This window comes from Balaenoptera musculus, chromosome 2, assembly GCF_009873245.2.
Source record: "Balaenoptera musculus isolate JJ_BM4_2016_0621 chromosome 2, mBalMus1.pri.v3, whole genome shotgun sequence".
NCBI lineage: Eukaryota > Metazoa > Chordata > Mammalia > Artiodactyla > Balaenopteridae > Balaenoptera > Balaenoptera musculus.
This window is the reverse complement of record NC_045786.1, coordinates 54,549,942-54,573,435: the sequence shown is the minus strand read 5'-3', so window position 1 is coordinate 54,573,435 and position 23,494 is coordinate 54,549,942. Positions and strand designations below refer to the sequence as shown.

Here is a 23,494-nt window from a genome sequence, read left to right as displayed (position 1 = left end):
ACAGAATACAACTATAGAGAAAAGTGAAAATGGAATTGAGAAATAATTTGGAATTGGACACCTGGGAATGAAACCCTGCTGCAAAAAAAAGTACGTAAATATTTTTCACAAGCCTTCACTCATATAACTGAACAATTAGTTATTCAACAATTGCAATATACACTTACTAGTACTGAAATACAAGATTGTACGTACTTAGAACAACAGTTAGATTTGGGCATGTTACTATATATGGAGAGATTAAATAATGTTGTAAAAAGATTAATCATAGAAGAGCTGAAACTTGGCAATTGCAGATTGAAACTTCTGAAAGCAAAACTACTAAAACTAACTTCACTAAAGAACATAAGTTTTCTCCTATACATATGTGAAACTAATATGTTAGATGGGTGCCAGTCCTTCAAGGAGATATATTTGAATTGAGACAATGGAACCTTAAGAAAAACACATGTGTCTAAATCAGTCTATGTGCTTATAAGTGAAGAAAAATTGTTCATCTATTAAGCTTTGTTAAGTGATTTATAATTCCTAATAGTGTTGCACCTTTGGGTTCTATCCTTCGCTCTTTTTCTCTCTTTACATATTACAGTAAGATATACTGCTAAGAGTTACACCTTCTCAGTAAGTGGCAAATGACAGCCTTACTCATAAATTCATTCCAAATAGATCAGTGGACTAGAGAAATTTCACCCTAAAGCACTTAGACTTATTCACTTAGTCAGCCTGAATATTGATATGGGGTGTTCTTATTGATTGACTGATCTACTTGATGTAATCTTATGACAAAACCTTTGCTTATTATTTGAATTTTACATGATTAACAGTTAAGAAAAATTTTGTTAACTGGCATATAGATCAATGTTCAATACTCATCTAGGTCTCTATAATGACTAGAGCAATATTTATATAATATTGAATGGGATCCTAATAGTGTCTTGCTGCTTTAGGGTCATTGAATAACTTTTAATAAATGAAAATACTGCCAACATAGATTAAAATGTGAAATTCAGTAATTTTCTGTTTCTATTAACCCTAAAGTTGATTCTATTAATGAGGAAACCCATATATAAATTTCAGTGCCTGAATATCATGTTAATGCATTATTTTCAGTATAATGATGTATGTACTATGAATGATGGAGGCTGCCTGGAAATGAATACTATTTTCAGTAACCCGATACTTGATTTGTAAACTCCAAGTTTCAAGTGGCTTCAGGTGTGTCATTTTAGGAGCGTTCATATGCAATAGACAATGCCAAATGTTACCAGTATGGCATCTTTTGATATATAGATAAAGGATGATAATTGGGATGCTCTTGTGTTTTCCTGACACGTTCTGAGTGGTTCTCCAAAGAAACCTGTATTCTGTGTCATTCCTGTGTAGGGTTGTCAATAGTCTACAACCGCTATACTAGGTCATTTTCTGAGTATTTATCATATTGCTCCGTTAAGGAAAAACTTTCAAGAGCCATGTTCCATGAAAGACTTAGTTCTATATTTTGATACTTGTCCTACTCTTGCACACTTAAATAATGAGTACAGAGGAAGAGCATGGTTTGACCTGCAGCCTTGGAGAATTAATGTGAGTCAGGTGCCTACCACTGAATATGTCAATATGCCAGTCCAAATTGGTACCATAATTGGCTGGCACATATATTCAGGTCCAAGTGTATATATGTGTGTGGAAAGCCAGGGCTTCAGTCAATGATGAGAACTTACAGTCTTGAAGTGAGATGATGACCTGGAAATCATGATCAATGGAATTAAAATGAAGATAAACCTAGGTGACAATACAAGAAAATATATATTTAATCATTATTTCCTTTATAGACATTTTGTTTGGGGCTTGAGGCAATGAAACCTTAAAAGAGACTTATGTAAACCAATCTTGTCTATCTGCTAAAAGTAAAAAGAAATACTCATCCTATAAACTTTGTTTCAGAGATTTATAATTTTTAATAGTAAGGTACATTCAGGGATTAATCCACTGCTTTTCTCTCAATGTGTCTTTGAGTAAGACATTCAACCAAGGAATGCAACACTGCATTGATGATAGGTGTCTAGATTCTTGTAGTCATAGTTACATTCCAAATAGAAAATTGACTGGAGAAGATGCACTCCTAAGCATAATAGATTTAAGCAGAAGGTAAACTGAATAGGAATATGGAATTTCCTTTTGAAACAGTGACTGACTTACTTGATGTAAATTTATAAGTTTCATTTGAACATGAAATTAATAATATTGAAGTTGAGAAATTTTGATTCACCGGTCCCCAGTACAATGTTTAATCTAATTCAACAAACAAGATGAGAACAATATTTTTATAATTTTACAGGATTCTAAAAGTAGCTTTGCGCTACTTTGAAGTATTAAAGGATCTCCCATAGCTGAAGGAAAATGCCATTAAAGAGATCTGAGATACAGTAGTTGGATTGTTAAAGAACTAAAATTTTAAGCTTAAAATTTAATACATACACTAAGAAACACACAAAATTACAGATCTTAATATGGACCGACTGTATATAATATAATAAACAATTTGCTATAAATCAGCAGTCCCCAAACTTCTTGACACTAGGGACCAGTTTCGTGGAAGACAATTTTTCCACAGACTGTGGGGGAGGGGTGGGATGGTTTTGGGATGATTCAAGCTCATTACATTTATTGTGCACTTTATTTCTATTATTATTACATTGTAATATATAATGAAATAGTTATACAACTCACCATAAAGCAGAATCAGTGGGAGCCCTGAGCTTGTTTTCCTGCAACTAGATGGTCCCAGCTGTGGGTGATGGGAGACAGTGACACCCGAAGTGTGTTGTTTATGTCCAGTCTACTCCATAATCTCGTTTTGGTTGCTGTCACTGCAGAAAACCCTGCTTCACAAAGACAGGATGTTGGAAATGGAAGCAGGCTTTTCAGTGCTTTTGTGGCAATGTCAGGATATTACGTCTTGACTTTAATCCAGAACATATGGAGATTTGAAGTTGTCTCAAACATACTTTTAAGGCCACCGTAATTTGCGATCTCAAGCAGTTGATCCTCTTCTAGCACGGACAAAGTCAATTCACCTGGTTTATTCACAAATGAGTCACGGATCCATTCCTTCCCAGTTCAGGGGTCTTTTGTGGTTGGGAAGTAATGCTCAAACTCTTTTGAAAGCTGAGATAGGTGATCATGCACCAGCTGGGAGGAAGAAGGCCCTGGCTCAGTCTCTTTCAAAATCTCTGCTAATGTTTGAAACATGTCAAAAAGCCATGTTCAGGTGTCGCCCCCATAACTCCAGTTTGGCTTTGAATGCAGCCACTTTATCTGCTGACTTGAACACAGTTGTCATTCTCCCCTGAAGTGACAGATTGAGTTCATTGAGCAGGTTAAATATGTCACACATGTAAGCAAGTTTTGTGACCCATTCTGTGTCATTGAAATGTGCTACCAGTGGTGACTGTTTTTCTAAAAGAAATCCCTGGACCGGCTCTCATAGCTCAAAAACTCTGACCAATTATCTACCTTTAGAAAGCCATGTCACTTCTATGTATAGGAGAAGACATATGTGCTCTGCATCCATCTCCTCACAGAGCTGCGTGAAGAGATGTGAGTTAAGGGCATGTACTTTAATACGGTTGATAATTGTAATCACATCCTGCAAAACGCTAATAAGTTCAGGTGACATTTTTCAGCTATCCAGCATTTCTCTATGGATGACACAGTGTGTAGACTCACATTCAGAAGTGACCTCTTTGACCCGAGTAGTGAAACCAGAAAGCTGTCTGGTCATGGCAGCCGCTCTGCCCATGCATATACTGACACAAAATGACCAATTCCGTTTTCCTGATAAGTAATCATTCAAAGACTTGAATAGTTCTGCAGCTGTGGTGCTGGTTGGCAACAAAAGTGCACATAACATATCCTCATGCACATCCTCCTGGAAAATATATTGCACAAAAACAAGCATTGTTGCCTTGTTTTCAACATTGGTAGACTCCTCAACCTGGATTGTGTACCACGGTGGCTCATTAATCCTCTCTAACAATTGTGCCTCAATATCCTTTGCTATTTCATCAATTTATCTATTTATGATGCTAGCTGAAAAAGGAACATGTGCCACCTTTTGAACTGCAACCTCTCCTAAAAGTTCACAACAAATGTCCTTAGCAGCAGGCAAGATCAACTCTTCACCAATAGTAAAGGGCTTCTTAGCTTTAGCAATGCCATTAGCCACTAAGAATGATGCTCTCAGTGCAGACACATTTGATGAAGTTCTGGCCTTCAATAATTGCTTCTGTTCTTCGTGTCCATGTTTTTTTCTTTTGAAAAACTCCAAAGGCTTGTCTTTTAATGCAGGGTGATTAGTCTCCATGTGGTGAAGCAGTTTTGAAGGTTTCAAGGCTTTGTTGGATAGTCAGTTGCCACATATAATACAAAGCAGGCTTGGAAAATGTGAATCACCTGTTGCAATGAACCCATAATTTAAGTAGGACTCTTGGTATTTTCTTTTAAATGCAGCTTTTTTTATTTGGCAGTCTTGGAGTCTTCTGCTGTCTCATCATTGGGTCTTTCCCGATTTTCAAAGAAGCTCTCCAGCAAAGTTTGTTTTTTATTCATTTTGGCTAGGGTTAGCTTGTGGGCTTACCATAACTGTGACTGAGAAAAGTGTGCAGTGTGGGAAAGAGTTGTGGATGGAAGTAGTAAATAAAATAATGGGCAGGCCACACGCAGACTAAAATGATTGTTGGATTCTTACTTAAAGCCTGCCACTAGATGCAGCTGTACAATTGAAGTACATCAACCTCACTTGCCACTATAAATCTGCCACCAGATGCAGCTTAATTGTCACTTGCCACTCACAGATAGGGTTTTGATATGAGTCTGCAAGCAATTGATTTATTATGGTCTCTGTGTAATCAAACCTCTCTGCTAATGATAATCTGTATTTGCAGCCGCTCCCCAGTGCTAGCATCACCCCCTCAGCTCCACCTCAGATCATCAGGCATCAGATTCTCATAAAGAGAACACAACCTAGATCCATGGCATGTGCAGTTCACAGTAGGGCTCGCACGCCTATGAGAATCTAATGCTGCCACTGATCTGAAAGGAGGAGGAGCTCAAGTGGTAATGTGAGCAATGGGGAGTGGCTGTAAATAGAGATGAAGCTTAGCTCGCTCACCTGCCACTCACCTCCTGCTGTGTGGCCCGGTTCCTAACAGGCCAAGGACCGGTACCAGCCTGTGGCCTGGGGGTTGGGGACCCCTGCTATAAATGATGCCAGAAGATTCTCATTTACAATTGACTATGCTAGTGTCACTGAATGAGAAGTATTTTTTTCTCAATGAGTGACCAACTAACTTTAAAGAATTATCAAGGGCAAATCCAGTATTTTTGATGAGATATTTACTGAGCTGTGGTTGCCAGGTGATGGTGTGATTTTTTTTAACTATATGTATAAGAAGGCATATTTACATTGATTATGAAATTCATTTCTTCTGTACGTGTAAAGTGGGTAAGATATTGAAGAAAACACACAATATAACAATGGCTTATTAACCATGTTCAAAAAGGCTAAAATTCATTTTCAAGCATCACTAAAAAATCAAAATGACAACTGTACTGTTATTTTATTTGTAATCCAAAGACTCATGTGGCTTCAAAAATAGAACTTGAGGAAGTTCTTATGCAAAGAGAAAAATACAGAGATAACAATATAGATCAGTGTTTAATAAAATAAAATTGGTCAGTGAAATGACCTCATGTTTCCTAAACACTAAAGGTGGAAAAAAGGAAAACTAATTCACAAACATTCTAATTCTACAGGAAAAAATAAAAGGTAAACAAAACTATAATAACATTCAAAAAATATATAATGATAATTAAAATACAGAAATATTTAGGATGTTTAAATGAACATATACAATTACCTCAATCCTAAAATTGAGAAAGTAAAAAAGGAAAGAACAAAAAATATTGTATATAATAAAAAATAACACTAAATAGATTTCTGCTAAATGTCAAAAAATATTATGGAAATAATATTCAGCATAATGTATTAATTTTAAAATATTTTGTGGTAAGCATATTGAAGAAAGAGGAAAATGATACATGAAAATAGCAGAAAAGATTAGAAAATAAAAATTATATTATCGTCAAGAGAAAAAAACATCATGCTCAACAGGATTGTGCTGAAGCACAAGGGAATTGGCCATCCAGGGGCAGGAGGATGGAATCTTCCTGTCCCTTCCAGAGCCCTCGGATGTGGGTGTGGAGGCACCCTATCCTTCTAGGAAAGCATGTGAGACTCTACCTTGTCTAGGGGCTTCCACGTGGACAAGGCATGGTCCTGTCTTTGGCTTTCTTTCCTGATCCCTAGTTCCACAACCCGACCGGAGGCCATAGGCAGGGCCTTCTTAGCCCTTTCTCTTCAAATTGTGTCTTTCAGTCAGACGTTCTGGCAAGGTTCTCATCACGGCCTGAATGACTCGAGGTGAGTGGCTCTCTTTGGTCCTTGACACAGGCCCCAAAGGACATTGGATTATGTGGGATGCCCAACTAAAAGCAGTCAAGAGAGAGGAGTCCTTTCAGGAACCTCAATTGTCCAAAAGGGGGATTTCTGCTGTAGCACCACAACTAAGGGCTAGGATCTTAGGAAATGAAAAGCCTTTCATTAGACTTGAATTCTAATCAGATTGCACATGGAAGCAATATTTCCTTCCCTGGGACCCTGAGGAGCACACCTCAAAGCAGAGTACTCTGATTAACTGAGGGGACAGTCATTTGTGGTGTGTATTTTGCAGTCTCCAAAGAACCATCGGTAGGGGAGAATCATGCCCCAGGACAGGAGATGGTGAGAGGCAGGCAAGAACCCATCCACCAGGTCTTGGCATGTAGACGCTGCTGGCTATTGAGAGAGCCGAAGGGCGGCCCCTGAGTTAATGGGACTTGGTCAGGTAACTTTCAGGGATGGTGGGGTGTTGGTGAGGTTCATTGTTCCTGATACTCCCTCTGGTGGATTTTGCTTCAACAACTAGCAGCCATTGCATCTCCTGTGGAGTTCTTCCACTAGGGGAGACACTGCCTTCAAGGAGAGCACCCTCAAGAGGAGAAACCCCTTTTGAGTGTGCCTACCTAGTAAGATTGTTGAGAGCCCTTCTGAGCCCTGGTATCATCTCCATTGTGAGGCCCTGTTGCCCAAAGTATAGGGGGACCCAATGATGTGGGCCAAGGAGGGAGTAGTTGCACTGTTGTTCTTTGGGGGCCTTCAGTGGTCCATAAAACAGGCTGCTGCACCAAAAGATGATGGCTCTTATTCCCGGCCTGAACGTTCCCATGCAGGGCTTTGCCAGGTTGACTGGTGCTCAGCCCATGGGCCCATCTCCAGATAACTGCTTCTTCAAGCATCCATTCCATGGGAATTCATGGCCTCATTTTCTGTGTTTTGGCAGGCAAGTGGCCAAGCCGAATGTCCCATTGACCGCCCCATGCTTGCATGGACCAGAATCGAGCCCAAAGGAACGTCTCTGCTCCCCAGCACATGTCCAGAGAGTTTTGGTGGCCAAAAAGCCATGACAGCAGGCCTTCTGACGGGAGGTGAGCAACTGATGCTCTGCCTTCTCTCAGCAGTCCTTTAGATATTCGTCATTTCTTCATTCCTTGACACATTATTTATGTATGCACTCATACACAGATCCACATGTCCACTGGTTCATTTATGTTTGTTAGTATATATAGAGGAAGGGAGGGAGAAAAATAAGGAGCTAGGGAGGTAGGGACCTAGGAAGGTAGGTAGATGGGTTGGTAAGTAGGTTGGTAGATAGGTAGGTAGGTAGGTGTTAGGTATGCGTTTCAGATAGGTATTTATGTCAATGCATATAGGTACATTTGGTCACTCTTTGTGTTTATGCATGTATCCCTGTTTGTATGTCTTGTAGTATCATCTGATGCATGAAGATGTACATGCAACTACACCCAATGCCTAACGCTATGGACTAGGAGTTGACACAAATGTCCTACTCCTCTCTAGGCAGACAATGTCCCCAGGGAAAGGAAGATCTGAGTTTGGACTGCTGCCTATGGTGAAACCAATGTCAACCTTGGTCCAACACCTGGAAGAGATAGAAAGTCACGTCTTTTTGAGCATCCTCATTTCCAGAAAGCATCTGAGGTAAGACTACTCAAGTGCCAGGGCACGGAGGTGTGGGGATTGCCTCGGTTGAGTCAATGATGAGAACTCATATGGTCCTGAAGAGACATTATGACCTAACAATCATGCTCAATAGGATTATGCTGAGGCCCAGTGGAGGTGGCCATCCAGGGGCCAGAGTTGAGGGATTCTCCTGTCCTTTCCAGAGCCCTGAGGTGTGGGTGTGGAGGCCCCTATCCCTCGAGGAAGCCCTTGAGACTCTACCACGTCAAGGGGCTTCCATGTGGTGAAGACATGGTCTTGTCTTTGGCTTTATTTCCTGATGCCTGGTTCCACAGCCCACCCAAAGGCCGTAGGTGGGGCCTTTCCTTAGCTCTTTCTCTTCAAATTATGTCTTTCAGTCAGACGTTCTGGCAAGTGTCTCACCATGGCCTGAATGATTCGAGGAGAGTGCCTCTCTTTGATTTTTGACACAGGCCCCAGTGGACGTTGGACAGTTGGGGAGGCCCGGACCGTTGGGGAGGCCCATCTCAAAGCTGTCAAGAGGGGGGAAATCCTTTTGGGAACCTCAGTCCTCGCAAAGGGAGGATTTCTGCTGTGGCACCACATCTAAGGACTAGCTTCTCAGCCACTTAAAAGCCTTTCATTAGAACTGAGTTCTAGTCAGGTTGCACATGGAGGCAACGTTTCCTTCCCTGAGCCCCTGGGGAACATCCACACAGGTCTGTGCATACCTGAAGGCAGAGCATGCTGATCTACTGAGGGGACAGTCACTTGTGGTGAGTGCTTTGCAGTCTCCAAGGAACCATCCATAGGGAAGACTCATGCCCCAGGACAGGAGAAGTTGAGAGGCAGACAAGAACCCATCAACCAGGTTGTGGCAGGTAGCCAAACCAGCCAGGGTAGCTGCTGGCTATTGAGAGAGCTGGAGGACGGCCCCTAAGCTTAAATGAAGCTTGGCCAGGTCGCTTTCAGGGCCCATGGTCTCTTGGTGTGGTCAATTGTTCCTGATGGGCCCTCTGATGGATTTTCCTTCACCCATTCGGGTCCAATGATTCTCCTGGTGAGTTCTCCCTCTGTGGGAGCCACTGCCTTCTAAGAAAGCACCCTCAAGAGGAAAAACCCCTTCTGAGTGTGCCTTCCTAGTAAGGTGTTGAGAGCCCTTCCGAGCCCTGGTATCATATACATCATGAGGCCCTGTCGCCCGAAGTAGAGGGGTGGACCCATGATGTGGGCCGACGAGGGAGTAGTTGCATTGCTGTTATTTGGGTGCCTTCGGTGGATCACAAGAGGGGACACTAAACAAACAGAGGATGGCCTTGTATCTGTTCTTAACGTTCCAATGCAGTGCTTTGCCAGGTTTACTGGTGCTGAGCCCGTGGGCCCGTCTCGAGATATCTGCTTCTCCGAGTGTCCATTTTGTTGGACTTCATGGCCTCATTTTCTGTGTGTTAGCAGGAAGGTGGCCAAGCCCAATTTCCCATAGGCTATCCCATGCTTGAACAGACCAGGATCGAGCCTGGAAGAAGATGTCCATTTGCCAAGAAACGTCTGTAGAGTTTAGCTGACCAAGGAGCCCTCGACCCAGGCCTTCTGATGGGAGAGCCAAAGATGCTCTGCCTTCACCTGGGAGTCTTCAGGGATTCATCAATTCTTCCTTACCAGGCACATTAGTTTAGTACCTATTCATGCACAGATCCAACTGTCCACTGGTTCCTTTATGTTTCTAAGTCTGGATGGAGGGAAAGAGAGAGAAAAGTAGATAGGGAAGTAGGGAGCTAGAAAGGTAGGTAGGTGGATACTGACATAGGGAGGTAAATAGTCGTTAGGTATGTGTGTCAGGTAGATGTTTATGTTAATGTGTACAGGTACATTTGGTCACATTTTTTGTTCATGGACGTGTTCCTGGATGTACAAGACATGTGTCGGTATGTCTCGTATCATCATTCGATGCATGAAGGTGTACACGCATGACCCCCAATTCCTAAGGGTTGAACTAGGAGGTGACACAGCTGTTTTCCTCCTCTCTAGCCAGATAACATCCCCAGGGGAAGAAAGATCTGAGTTAGGCCTGCTGCGTATGGAGCAAGTGTTGTCTGCCTTGGTCCAGCACCTGGAAGAGACAGAAACTCACGTCATTTGGGGCATCCTCATTTTCAGAAAGCTTCGGAGGTAAGCCTACTCAGGTGAGGGGGCACGAATGAGTGGGGAGTGCCTCAGTTGTGTCAGTGATGTGAACTCGTATGGTTGTTAAGAGAAATGATGGCCTAAAAATCATGTTCAATAGGATTATGCTGAGGCCCAATGGAGGTGGCCATCCAGTGGCAGGAGCGTTGGGATTCTCCTGTCTCTTCCAGAAACCAGGGGTGTGGGTTTGGAGGCCCCCTATCCCTCGAGGAAAGCCCTTGAGACTCTACCGAGTCTAGGGGCTTCCATGTGGTAAAGACGTAGTCCTGTCTTCAGCATGCTTTCCTGATCCCTGGTTCTGATGCCCACCTGGCAGCCATAGGCGGGACCTTTCCTTAGCTCTTTCTCTTCCTATTGTGTCTTTCAGTCAGACGTTCTAACAAGGGCCTCACCATGGCCTGAATGATTTGAGGTGAGTGGCTTTCTTTTTTAGACAGTGACCCCAGTGGACCTTGGACTATGGGGGTGGGCCATCTCAAAGCCTTCAAGAGGGAGGAGTCCTTTCGGGAACCTCAGTCCTCACAAAGAGGGGAACACTGCTGCCCCACCACATCTAAGGACTAGCTTCTCAGGCACTTAAAAGCCTTTCATTAGACCTGTGTTCTAGTCAGGCTGCACATGGAGGCAACGTTTCCTTTCCTGGGCCCTGGTGGAACATCCACACAGGTCTGTGTGCACCTCAAGGCAGAGGATGCTGATCTACTGAGGAAACACTCACTTTTGGTGTTTGCTTTGCAGTCTCAAAGGGACTATCAGTAGGGAAGAACCGAGCCCCAGGACAGGAGAAATTGAGAGGCAGGCAAGAAACTGTCCACAGGGTTTTGGCAAGTACACGCTGCTGGATACTGAGAGAGCTGGAGGACATCCCCTGAGCTTAAATGGAGCTTGGCCAGGTCACTTTCAGGGATGGTGATGTTTTGGTGAGGCCAATTACACCTGATGGGACCTCTGATGGATTTTCCTTCACCCAATCGGGTCCAGTGATTCTCATGGGGAGTTCTTCCTCTCTAGGAGCCACTACCTTCAAAGAGAGCACCCTCAAGAGGAAATAACCCTTCTGAGGGGGCACTCCTAGTAAGGCCGTTGAGAGCCCTTCCGAGCCCTGGTATCATCTCGATTGTGAGGCCTTGTTGCCAGAAGTAGAGTGGTGGCTACATGATGTGGGCTGAGGAGGGAGTAGGTGTACTGCTGTTGTTTGGGGGCATTCGGTGGGCCACTAGAGGGGATGCTACACCAACAGACAATGGCTGTTGTCCCCGGTCTGAAGGTTCCTATTCAGGGCGCTGCCAGGTTGACTGGTGCTAAGTCCATGGGCCCGTCTCCAGATATCTGCTTCTTCCAGCATCCTTTCCATGGAATTCATGTCCACGTTTCCTTTGTGTTGGCAGGCAAGTGGCTAAGTCCAATGTCCCATCGGCCACCCCATGTTTTCACAGACCACCATCGAGCCTAGAGGAACATGTCCATTCTGCAAGCCACATCTGTAGAGTTTTGCTGGCCAAGAAGCCCTCGCCCCAGGACTTCTGATGAAAGGAGAGGCAATGATGCTCTGCCTTCACCTCAGAGTCTTCAGGGATTCATCTATTCTTCCTTCCTGGAAACATTAGTTTAGTACGTATTCATGAACAGATCCAATTGTCCACTGGTTCCTTTATGTTTCTAAGTCTGGATGGAAGGAAGGAGAGAGAAAAGTAAGGATAGGAAGGTAGGGAGCTAGAAAGGTAGGTAGGTGGGTCAGGAGGTAGGTAGGTTGATAATTGTTATGTATGCATGTCAGGTAGATGTTTATGTTAATGCGTACAGGTATATTTGGTCATATTTTGTGGTCATGGAAGTGTTCCTGGATATACAAGACATGTGTTGGTATGTCTCATAGCATCAATAGATGCATATAGGGGTACACGCATTACCCCCCAATGCCTAACGGTATGGACTAGGAGTTGACATAGCTGTCCTACTCCTCTCTAGCCAGATAACATCCCCAGGGGAAGGACAATCTGAGTTTGAGCTGCTGCCTATGGAGCAAGCGATGTCAGACTTGTTCCAGCACCTGGAAGAGACAGAAAGTCACGTCCTTTTCAGCATCCATATCTCCAGAGAGCATCTGAGGTAAGCCTACTCAGATGCCATGGCACAGATGCATAGGGAGTGCCTCAGCTGGGTCAATGACGAGAACTCATATGATCATGAAGAGAGATGAGGACCAAAAATCATGCTCAATAGGATTACACTGAGGCCCAAAGGAGGTGGCCATCCAGGGGCCAGAGTTTGGGGAATATCCTATCTCTTCCAGAGCCCAGAGATGTGGGTGTGGAGGCCCCCTATCCCTAGAGGAATACCCTTGAGACTCTATCGTGTCTAGGGGCTTCCAAGTGGCAAAGATGTTGTCCTGTCTTCACTTTGCTTTCTTAATCCCTGTTTCCAATGCCCGCCTGGAGGCCATAGGTGGGGCCTTTTCTTAGCTCTTTCCCTTCAAATTGTGACTTTCATTCATATGATCTGGCAAGGGTCTCCCCACGGCCTGCATGATTCGAGGTGAGTGACTCTCTTTGATTTTTGGCAGAGTCCACAACGGACGTTGGACTATGGGGGAGGCCCACCTCAAAGCCGTGAAGGGAGAGAGTCTTTTCAGGAACCTCAGTCTTAGGAAAGTGAGGGATTTCTGCTGTGGCACCACATCAAAGGACTAGTTTCTCAGGCACTGAAAAGCCTTTCGTTAGACCCGAGTTCTAGTCAGGTTGCACCTGGAGGCAACGTTTCCTTCCCTGGGCCCCTGGGGAACATACACACAGGTCCCTGCACACCTCAAGGCAGAGCACACTGATCTACTGAGGAGACAGTTACTTGTGATGTGTGCTTTGCCATCTCCAAAGAACCATAGGTAGGGAAGAATCATGCCCCAGGCCAGGAGATAGTGAGAGTCATTCAAGAACCCGTCCACCGGGTCTTGGTAGGTATATGCTGTTTGCTATTGAGAAGCTGAAGGGCAGCCCCTGAGGTTTAATGGGACTTGGCCAGGTCACTTTTAGGGATGGTGGTGTCTCAGTGAGGCCAGTTGTTCTTGATGGGCCCTCTGATGGGTTTTGCCTCCCACTCTCATCCAGTGATCCTCCGGGGAGTTCTTCCTCTGTGAGGCCACTGCCTTCTAAGAGAGCACCCTCCAGAGTAGAAACTCCTTCTGACTTTCCATTTCTAGTAAAGCTGTTGAGAGCCCTTAGGAGCCCTGGTATCGTCTCCATTGTGAGCCCCTGTTTCCCTGAAGTAGAGTCATGGCCCCATGATATGGGCTTAAGATGGAGTAATTGCACTGCTGTTGTTTGTAGGCCTTGGGCATGCAATGGATGGAGACGCTGCACCAATAGACAGTAGCTCTTTTCCAGGCCTGAACATTCCCATTCAGGTCTTCGCCAGTTTCACTGGTGCTGAGCCCATTTGCCCATCTCCATATATCTGCTCCCTTGATCACCCAATTTTGGGGACTCATGCCCTCGTTTTTGAGTGTTGGTGGGCAAGTGGCAAAGCCCAATGTGCCATCAGCCACCCCGTGCTTGCACAGACCAGGATCGAGCCCGGAGGAACATCTCCATTCCACAAGACACGTGCATAGAGCTTGGCTGGCCAAGAAGCCCTCGCCCCAGGCCTTCTGATGGGAGGAGAGCCAATGATGCTCCGCCTTCACCTGGGAGTCTTTAGCAATTCATCAATTCTTCCTTCCCTGATACATTAGTTCTGTACCTATTCATGCACAGATCCATTGGCCAATGGTTCATTTATGTTTGTAAGTCTGGGAGGAGGGAGGGAGACAGAAAAGTAAGGAGATAGGGAGGTAGGGAGCTAGAAAGGTAGGTAGTTGGGTCGGGAGGTAGGTAGGTAGATAGGTATTAGCTGTGCGTTTCAGGTAGGTGTTTATGTTAATGCGTACAGGTACATTTGGTCAGATTTTGTGTTCGTGGAAGTGTTTCTGGATGTACAAGACATGTGCTGGTATGTCTCGTAGCATCATTTGATGTATATAGGGGTCCATGCATGACTCCCTGATGCCTAACAGTATAGACTAGGAGTTGACACAGCTGTCCTACTCTTCTTTAGCCAGACAACGTCCCCAGGGGTAGGATGATCTGACTTTGGCCTGGTGCCTATGGGGCAAGTGATGTCAGCCTTGGTCCAGCTCCTGGAAGAGACAGAAAGTCATGTCCTTTGGGCAGCCACATTTCCAGAGAGCATCTGAGGTAAGCCTACTCATGTGCCAAGGAATGGATGTATAAGGAGTGCCTCAGTTGGGTCAATGATGAGAACTCATATGGTCCTGAAGAGAGATGATGACCTAAAAATCATGCTCAGTAGGATTACGCTGATGCCCAAAGGAGGTGGCCATCCAGGGGCCAGAGTTTGGGGAATATCCTGTCTCTTCCAGAGCCCAGGAGTGTGGGTGTGGGTGTGGAGGCCCCCTATCCCTCGAGGAATGCCCTTGAGGACATCCAGGGCCTGGAGGTTGGAGATTCTCTTGTCCCTTCCAGAGCCCTGGAGTGTGGGTTTGGAGACCCCCTATTCCTGGAGGAAATCCCTTGGGACTCTACCTTGTCTAGGGGCTTCCACATGGTGAAGATGTGATCCTGTCTTTCGCTTTCTTTCCTGATCCCTGGTTCCTCTGCCTGCCCGGAGGCCATAGGCAGGACCTTTCCTTAGCTCTTCCTCTTCAAATTGTGTCTTTCAGTCAGACGTTCTGGCAAGGGTCTCACTACAGCCTGAATGATTCGAGGTGAGTGGCTCTCTATGATTTTTGACAGAGGCCCATTGGAAGTCAGACTATGGGGAAGGCCCACCTCAAAGCCATCAAGAAGGGGGAGTCCTTTCGGGAACCTCAGTCCTCACAAAGGAGGGGATTTCTGCTGTGGCACCACATATAAGGACCAGTTTCTCAGGCACTGAAAACGCTTTCAGTAGACTTGAGTTCTAGTCAGGTTGCACCTGGAGGCAACGTTTCTTTCCCTGGGCTCCTGGGGAACATCCACACAGATCTGTGAGCATCAGAAGGCAGAGCACGCTGACTTACTGAAGGAACAGTCACTTGTGGTGTGCTTTGCCGTCTCCAAAGAACCATCAGTAGGGAAGAATCGTGCCCCAGGACAGGAGAAGTTGAGAGGCAGGCAAGAACCCGTCCACTGGGGCTTGGTAGGTAGACGCTGCTGGCTATTGAGAAAGCTAAAGGGCGGCCCCTGAGCTTTAATGGGAGTTGACCAGGTTACTTTCAGGTATGGTGGGGTCTCGGTGAGACAAGTTCTTCCTGATGGGACCTGTGATGGATTTTGCTTCACCCACTAGTGCCCATTGAGTCTCTTGGGGAGTTCTTCCTCCCCAGGAGCCACTGCCTTCAAAGAGAGCATCCTCAAGAGGAGAAACCCCTTCTGAGTGTGCATTCCTAGTAAGGCTGTTGAGAGCCCTCCAAGCCCTGATATCATCTCCATCGTGAGGGCCTGTTTACCAAAGAAGAGGAGTGGCCCCATGACGTGGGCTGAGGAGGGAGTATGTGCATTGCTGTTGTTTGGGGGCCTTCCGTGGGCCACAAGAAGGGACGCTGAACTAACAGACGATGGCTCTTGTCCCTGGCTTGAACGTTCCCATGCAGGGCTTTGCCAGGTGGACTGCTGCTGAGCCCATGGGCCCATCTCCAGATATCTGATTCTTCCAGCATCCATTCCGTGGGACTTCCTGGCCCCATTTTCTGTGTGTTGGTGGGCAAGTGGTCAAGCCCAGTGTCCACCACCCCATGATTACACAGACCAGGATCGAGTCCAGAGGAACATCTCCATTCTGCAAGACACGTCCATAGAGTTTTACTGGCCAAGAAGCCCTTGCCCCAGGCCTTCTGATGGGAGGAGAGCCAACGATGCTCTGCCTTCACCTAGGAGTCTTTAGCGATTCATCAATTCTTCCTTCCCTGACACATTAGTTATGTAACTATTCATACACAGATCCACTTGTCCACTGGTTCCTTTATGTTTGTATGTATGTATGGAGGGAGGGAGAGAGAAAGGCAAAGAGGTAGAGAGGTGGGGAGCTAGAAATGTAGGTACGTGGGTTGGTAGGTAAGTAGGCAGATAGGTAGGTAGATGAGTGTTAGGTATGCGTTTCAGGTAGGTGTTTATTTTAATGCATACAAGTACATGTGGGCACACTTTGTGTTCATGGAAGTGTTCCTAGATGTACAAGACATCTATTGGTATGTCTCATAGCATCATTCAATGCATGTATGTGTACACACATGACCCCCTAATGCCAACGGTATGGACTTGGATTTGACACAGCTGTCCTGCTCCTCTCTAGCCAAAGTCCCCATGGGAAGGAAGATCTGAGTTTGGTCCACTGCCTATGGAGCAAGCGATGTCAGCCTTTGTCCACCACCTGTAAGAAACAAAAACTCAGTTCCTTTTGGGCATCCTCATTTCCAGAAAGCATGTGAGGTAAGCCTACTCAGGTGCCAGGGCACAGATGAGTGGGGAGTGCCTTGGTTGGGTCAATGATGAGAACTCATATGGTCCTGAAGAGACATTATGACCTAACAATCATGCACAATAGGATTACACTGAGGCCCAAAGGAGGTGGCCATCCAGGGGCCAGAGTTTAGGGATTCTCCTGTCCCTTCCAGAGCCCTGGAGTGTGGGTGTGGAGGCCACCTATCCCTGGAGGAGAGCCCTTGGGACTCTACCATGTCTAGAGGCTTCCATGTGGCAAAGACGTGATCCTGTCTTCAGCTTTCTTTCCTGATCCGTGGTTCCACCGCCTGCCCGGAGGCCCTAGGCGGTGCCTTTCTTTAGCTCTTTCTCTTCAAATTGTGTCTTTCAGTCAGATGTTCTGGCAAAGGTCTCTTCACAGCCAGAATGATTTGAGTGAGTGGCTGTATTTGATTTTTGACAGAGACCTCAATGGACTTTGGGTTATGGGGGAGGCCCACGTCAAAGCCGTCAAGAGGGGGTAGTCCTTTCTGGAACCTCAGTCCTCGCAAACGGGGGATTTCTGCTATGGCACCACATCTAAGGACTCAGATCTTGGGCAATGAAAAGCATTTCATTAGATCTGAGGTCTAGTCAGGCTGCACATGTAGATATTTCCTTCCCTGGGTCCCTGGGGAACATCCACACAGGTCCGTGCCCACCCCAAGGCAGAGCACACTGATCTACTGAGGGGACAGTCACTGTGATGTGTGCTTTGCCGTCTCCAAAGAACCATCGGTAGGGAAGAATCATGCCCCAGGCCAGGAGGTGGTGAGAGGCATTCAAGAACCCGTCCACTGGCTCTTGGCAGGTAGACGCTGCTTGCTTTTGAGAAGCTGAAGGGCAGTCCCTGAGTTTTAATGGGACTTGGCCAGGTCACGTTTAGGGATGGTGGTGTCTCAGTAAGGCCAGTTGTTCCTGATGGGCCCTCTGATGGGTTTTGCCTCCCACTCTCATCCAGTGATCCTCCTGGGGAGCTCTTCCTCTGTGGGAGCCAATGCCTTTGAAGAGAGCACCCTCCAGAGTAGAAACTCCTGACTGTCCAATTTTAGTAAAGCTGTTGAGAGACCTTAGGAGCCCTGGTATCATCTCCACCATGAGCCCCTGTATGCTTGAAGTAGAGGCATGGCCCCATGATATGGGCTTAGTATGGAGTAATTGCATTGCTGTTGTTTGCAGGCCTTGGGCATGCCATGGATGGAGACGCTGCACCAATAGTCAATGGTTCTTGTCCCGGCCTGAACATTCCCATTCAGGGCTTTGCCAGTTTCACTGGTGCTGAGCCCATTTGCCCATCTCCATATATCTGCTTCCTTGATCATCCAATTTTGAGACTCATGTCCTCGTTTTTTGAGTGTTGGTGGGCAAGTGGCCAAGCCCAATGTGCCATCAGCTGTGCTTGCAGAGACCAGGATCAAGCCCAGAGGAACATCTCTGTTCCCCAAGACTCATCCTTAGAACTTTGCAGGCTGAGAATCTCTCACTTTAGAAGGAGAGCCAATGATGCTCTGCCTTCTGTTGGAAGTTTTTTAGGGATTCGTCATTTCTACATATCTTGACACGTTATTCATATATACATTCATGCACTGATCCACTCGTCCACTGGTTCCTTCATGTTTGTAATAACGTATGGAGGGTTGGAGGGAGGGAGAAAAGTAAGGATTTAGGGAGGTAAGGAGTAGAGAGGTAGGTATGTGTTTTGGTAGGTATGTAGGTAGATTCTTAGGTTTTAGGTATGCGTTTCAGAAACTTGTTTATGTAATGTGTATAGGTACATTTTGTCACTCTTTGTGTTCCTGAATGTATCACTGTTGGTGTGTCTTGTAGCATCATTTGATCCATGAAGGTGTATCATGCATGACTCCCAATTCCTAAAGTGATGGAGTAGGAGTTCTCACTGCTGTTCTACTCCTCTCTAGCCAGACCACTCCCCAGAGGAATTCAGTTCCTTGTTTGGCCTGCTTCCCATGGGTCAATCAATGTCAGCCTTGGTCCAGCACCTGGAAGAGACAGATACCCACTTCTTTTTGGGCACCCTCATTTCCAGAAAGCATCTGAGGTAAGGTTTCTCAGGTGCCAGTGCACCAATGTGTGGGGAGTGCCTTGGTTGGGTCTATGATGAGAACTCATATGGTCCTGAAGAGAGAGGATGACCTAAATGTCATGCTCAATAGGATTACACCGAGGCGCAATGGAGGTGGCCATCCATGGGCAGGAGGTTGGGGATCCCCCTTTCCCTTACAGAGCCCTGGGCTGTGGGTATGGGGGAAGGAAAGCCCTTGAGACTTTACCGTGTTTAGGGGCTGCCACATGGCCAAGACATGGTCTTGTCTTTGGCTTTCTTTCCTGATCCCTAGTTCCACCGCCCGCCCAGATGCCATAGGCGTGACTTTTCCTTATCTCTTTCCTTTGATTTGTATTTTTCTCTTATACCTTCTGGCAAGGTTTTTCCACGACCTGAATGTTTCGAGGTGAGAGACTCTCTTTGGTCCTTGACACAGGCTTCAGAGGACTTTGGACTATGAGGGAGGCCCATCTTAAAACATCAGGAGGGGGGAGTTATTTTGGGAACTGCAATCCTCATAAAGATGGGATTCCTTCTCTGGTGCCATTTCTACATTCTAGGATCTCAGGCTCTGAATAGCCTTTTGTTAGACTTGAATTCTGGTCAGATTGCACATGGAGTCAATGTTTCCTTCCCTGGCACCCTGATATACATCCCCACATGTTCCTGCGCATTTGGAGGCATAGAATGCTGATCTGTTGAGGGACAGTCACTTGTGGTGTGTGCTTTGTGGTTTCCCAAGAATCTATTATATGGTATGATCTAGCCCCAGCCTGGACTCATTCAGGTGCATTCATGAACCAGTCCACCGATCTTGGTTTGTAGACACTGCTGCTTATTACTTGAGCTGAAATGTGGCCCCTGATATTATGTAGGGCTTTGCCAGGACATTTTCAGGGATAGTGGGCTCTCGTTAATGCCAGTTGGTTTTGATGGGCCCTTCTCTTTGTTTTCCTACTTTCAGTGGGTCCCACTGCATTTCATGTGGAATCTTTTTCTCTGTGGACACTACCTTCTTATATTGCCTCCCACCCCCACAGTTCTGGAAAATCTGTTTACAGCTCTTTGGTGCCATTGTATCATCTCCAACGTTAGACCATTTTGAGGCATGAGTTAGAGTGGTGGCTCAAGATGTGGTCCTAGGGAGGAGTAGTTGCCTTTCTGTTTTTTGTTGTTCATTGTCTGGTCATGGATGGGGTCCCAAAACTAAAAGTTGTTGGCTCTCTTTTCAGGCCTGAAAGTTCCCTTGCATGTTTTTGCCAGTTTGACTGATGGTGAGCCCATGGGCCAGTCTCCAGATATTTGCTTCCTAGAGCATAAATCCACGTGACTTCACAGCCACATTGTCTGTGTGTTTATTGACAAGAATACAACCCCAATGTCCTGTCTGCTACCCATTGTTTTAAGAGACAATGAAGAACCAGTATGAATTTCTTCATTCTTTAATCATCCTATGTTGAATGAATCAACTATTGCATGATTAGTGATTCTTTTCGTGCACTTAATGTATATTTCTCTTTAGATATGAAGGAATGTCAAACATAAGTCATTTACCTATAAAAATTTTATGTCTAATCATTTAATACTCTCCATTGTTTTTCTTTTAGTTAAAAACTATTTAGTAAGATGACTTTTTGGACATTGTTTTTGATTGTACTTTTACCATCAGATCTTCCTGCATTCAATCTGGTCACTTGTACACCAAAATTAAAGCTTTCCATTCCGGGTAAGAGTTTTCTGGAACTGTTTTATTTATATTTGTGAATAGTCATGTTTTGTGTTTTTGATAAAAATTAGTTATTTCTTGAATAAATTCTTAATATCTGATCCTAATTAGCAGGAAGTTTCCAAATGTTTGAGTTTCATTTTAGTACTCCTCAGTTTTTAATGCTTTGGAATTTTGATACTAATTCATGGTGCTTTTTGTTCTCATTTTTTCTTTCTGCATGTCTGGTTAATAGGTGATATCCCAGTCTATGATGTTATGTGAGTGACAGCACCAATGTACCACGTGGTGGCTGTAAAATTCCGAATAAAACATTAGACAAGTGAAAAACAGGGCTCTCTGATAGTTTTATTCAATTGGGAAGCATAAATATTATAATGGGTTTTCTTCTCATAAAAGACTGGCCTACTTTCCAAGATTCTTATGAGAAATTTTTTGTTTTTCTTCTGAATTTGCTTTAATTGAAACTTGAGAAATTTTGTTATTCTATGGTGATATTTATTATAACCTAAAAATGTTTAGACATATTCATTCCTATTGTATATTTCCAGGGTGGTTATAGTGTTGTGATATGTTTTAATCATTGGCAAACTACTCACAATTAAGAGACCCAGGCATTGAGGTCTCAAGTTTGAGATTCATATATATGCTTTGCCTATGATATGTGATCTTGGATAAAATATATGCAAACTGATATCCCTTTTAATGTTCCTGACTTTTACATTGCTTTACTTCTTTCCTTAGAAAGGAAGTACATGATGTGATTAATTATTATTGTTCTTGATATTGCATCCTTGAAGATATGCAAGTCCAAGGACTTGTCAAATATCTGTTTATGTCTGTGATTGATATATCTCTAGTCTACAACAGAAGTATTTTGGACTTTTTAGAGTAAGAAAAATATTCCTTGTGTAGAAATTATAGAATAGTCCACATGAACAATACATACATGAGAGATAAGTTCTCATCCCTGACTACTCTTATTTTCAAATTGAATAATAATGAAAAAATGAAATCTCAATCTCCTGAAACACCTGGTAGCTACCCAGGAATGTTGTAATAAATGTTCCAGTCTCCAGTTTACTCTAACACCAGGGCTTAAGGATACATATATCTGGTAAGAATTTTCAGGACAAAATGATTATATCTGTGGGTAGTTTTATAGTTCAAATCAATAAGAGCTTTTCTTTTTCCCCAGAATTATTGACGAATAATTGACAAATATAATTGAATATATTTCAGATGTACAACATGATGGTTTGATACACTCTACATCATAATATAAATACCAAGATGCAGACAATTAACACATCCATCCCCCACCCCACAGTTAATTCGTGTGTGTGTGTGTGTGTGTGTGTGTGTGTGTGTGTGTTGAAAATGCTTAAAATCTTCCCCAAAATTTCAAGTATGCAATACTGTATTCTTAACTATATTCACCATGCTCTATATTAGATCTATATACTAGATTAAATTAGTTACTAATCTAGTAACTAAAATTTTGTTCCCTTTGATCTATATCTTCCTAATTCCCCCTCCCCTCTATCCCCTGGTATTCTATTCTGTGTCTATAAAATTGGCCTTTTAAAAGATTCTACACATAAGTGATACCATACTGTATTTTTGTATCTTTGTCTGGGTTTTTTCATTTTGCATACTGCCCTCCAGGTTCATCCATGTAATCACAAATCACAGAATTTTCTTATTTTCTATGCATAATATATCATTATTTCATATATGTATACATTTTCTTTTTCAATTCATCTATGAATGGACATTGTTTCCAGATCTCGCCTGTTGTAAATAATGCTACAAAGAACATGGAAGTGCAGATATCTCTTTGAGATACTGATTTCATTTCCTTTGGCTATATACCCAGGAGTCAGATTGCTGGATCATATAATATTCTATTTTAAATTTGTTGAGAAAACTCCATACTGTTTTTCATAATGGTGATAACTCATTGTAGTTTTGATTTGCATTTCCCTAATGATTAATTATATTGAGCTTCTTTTGCATTTGTCTTCATTGGAAATAAATATATTCAGTTATTTTGCCCAATTTTAATTGAATGATGATGATTGCTATTGAGTTGTACGAGTTCGTTATGTATTTGTGTATTCATCATTTATCACATACATGGTTTGCAAATATTTTCTCCCATTCTGTAGGTTGTCTTTTCAATTTACTAGTTGTTTCCTTTGCTGTGCAGAAGCTTTTCAATTTGATGTAGTCCCACTTGTTTAGTTTTACTTTTGTTGCCTGCACTTTTAGTATCATATCAAAAATTTATGGCCAAAACCAACATCAAGAACCCTTTTACCCCTGTTTTCTTCTAGGAGTTTTATGGCTTCAGGTCTTATGTTTAAGTCTTTAATACATTTTGTGTTAACATTTGTGAGTGGTGTAAGGTGGGGGTCCAGTTTCATGCTTTTGCATGTGGTGATGGAGTTTTCCCAACACAACTGATTGAAGAGACTATTTTTCCATTGTGTATTCTTAGTTCCCTTGTTGAAGGTCCGTTGAATATATATGTGTGGGTTTATTTCTGGGCTCACTATTCTGTTCAATTGATCTATATATTTGTCTTTATGCCGGTAACATACTTTTTAAAGTATTGTAGCTTTTATTTTATTTTTAAAATTTTATTTCATATTGAAGTATAGTGGATTTACAATGTTGTGCTAGTTTCAGGTGTACAGCAGAGTGATTTAGTTATACATATACATATATCTATTATTTTTCACATTTTTTCCCATACAGGTTATTACAGAATATTGAGTAGAGTTCCCTGTGCTATACAGTAGGTCTTGTTGATTATCTATTTTATATATAGTAGTGAGTGTATCTGTTAATCCCAAACTCCTAATTTATCCCTCCCCCCACCT

The 23,494-nt window shown here is 43.8% G+C and overlaps 7 non-coding genes across 7 annotated transcripts; all 7 read left to right on the top strand.

Moving 5' to 3' along the window:
• Positions 1-1,697: 1,697 nt before the first annotated feature.
• On the top strand, positions 1,698-1,776 carry LOC118891435. The gene has a single exon (XR_005019011.1). It is a non-coding gene; the product is annotated as a small nucleolar RNA SNORD115 (small nucleolar RNA).
• A 6,432-nt stretch (positions 1,777-8,208) lies between these two features.
• On the top strand, positions 8,209-8,289 carry LOC118891431. The gene has a single exon (XR_005019007.1). It is a non-coding gene; the product is annotated as a small nucleolar RNA SNORD115 (small nucleolar RNA).
• A 2,070-nt stretch (positions 8,290-10,359) lies between these two features.
• Positions 10,360-10,440, top strand: LOC118891433. The gene has a single exon (XR_005019009.1). It is a non-coding gene; the product is annotated as a small nucleolar RNA SNORD115 (small nucleolar RNA).
• Positions 10,441-12,483: 2,043 nt separating this feature from the next.
• On the top strand, positions 12,484-12,563 carry LOC118891429. The gene has a single exon (XR_005019005.1). It is a non-coding gene; the product is annotated as a small nucleolar RNA SNORD115 (small nucleolar RNA).
• A 2,040-nt stretch (positions 12,564-14,603) lies between these two features.
• LOC118891427 lies at positions 14,604-14,684 on the top strand. Its single transcript, XR_005019003.1, has one exon. It is a non-coding gene; the product is annotated as a small nucleolar RNA SNORD115 (small nucleolar RNA).
• Positions 14,685-16,835: 2,151 nt separating this feature from the next.
• On the top strand, positions 16,836-16,916 carry LOC118891428. The gene has a single exon (XR_005019004.1). It is a non-coding gene; the product is annotated as a small nucleolar RNA SNORD115 (small nucleolar RNA).
• A 2,008-nt stretch (positions 16,917-18,924) lies between these two features.
• Positions 18,925-19,005, top strand: LOC118891432. The gene has a single exon (XR_005019008.1). It is a non-coding gene; the product is annotated as a small nucleolar RNA SNORD115 (small nucleolar RNA).
• Positions 19,006-23,494: the final 4,489 nt, after the last annotated feature.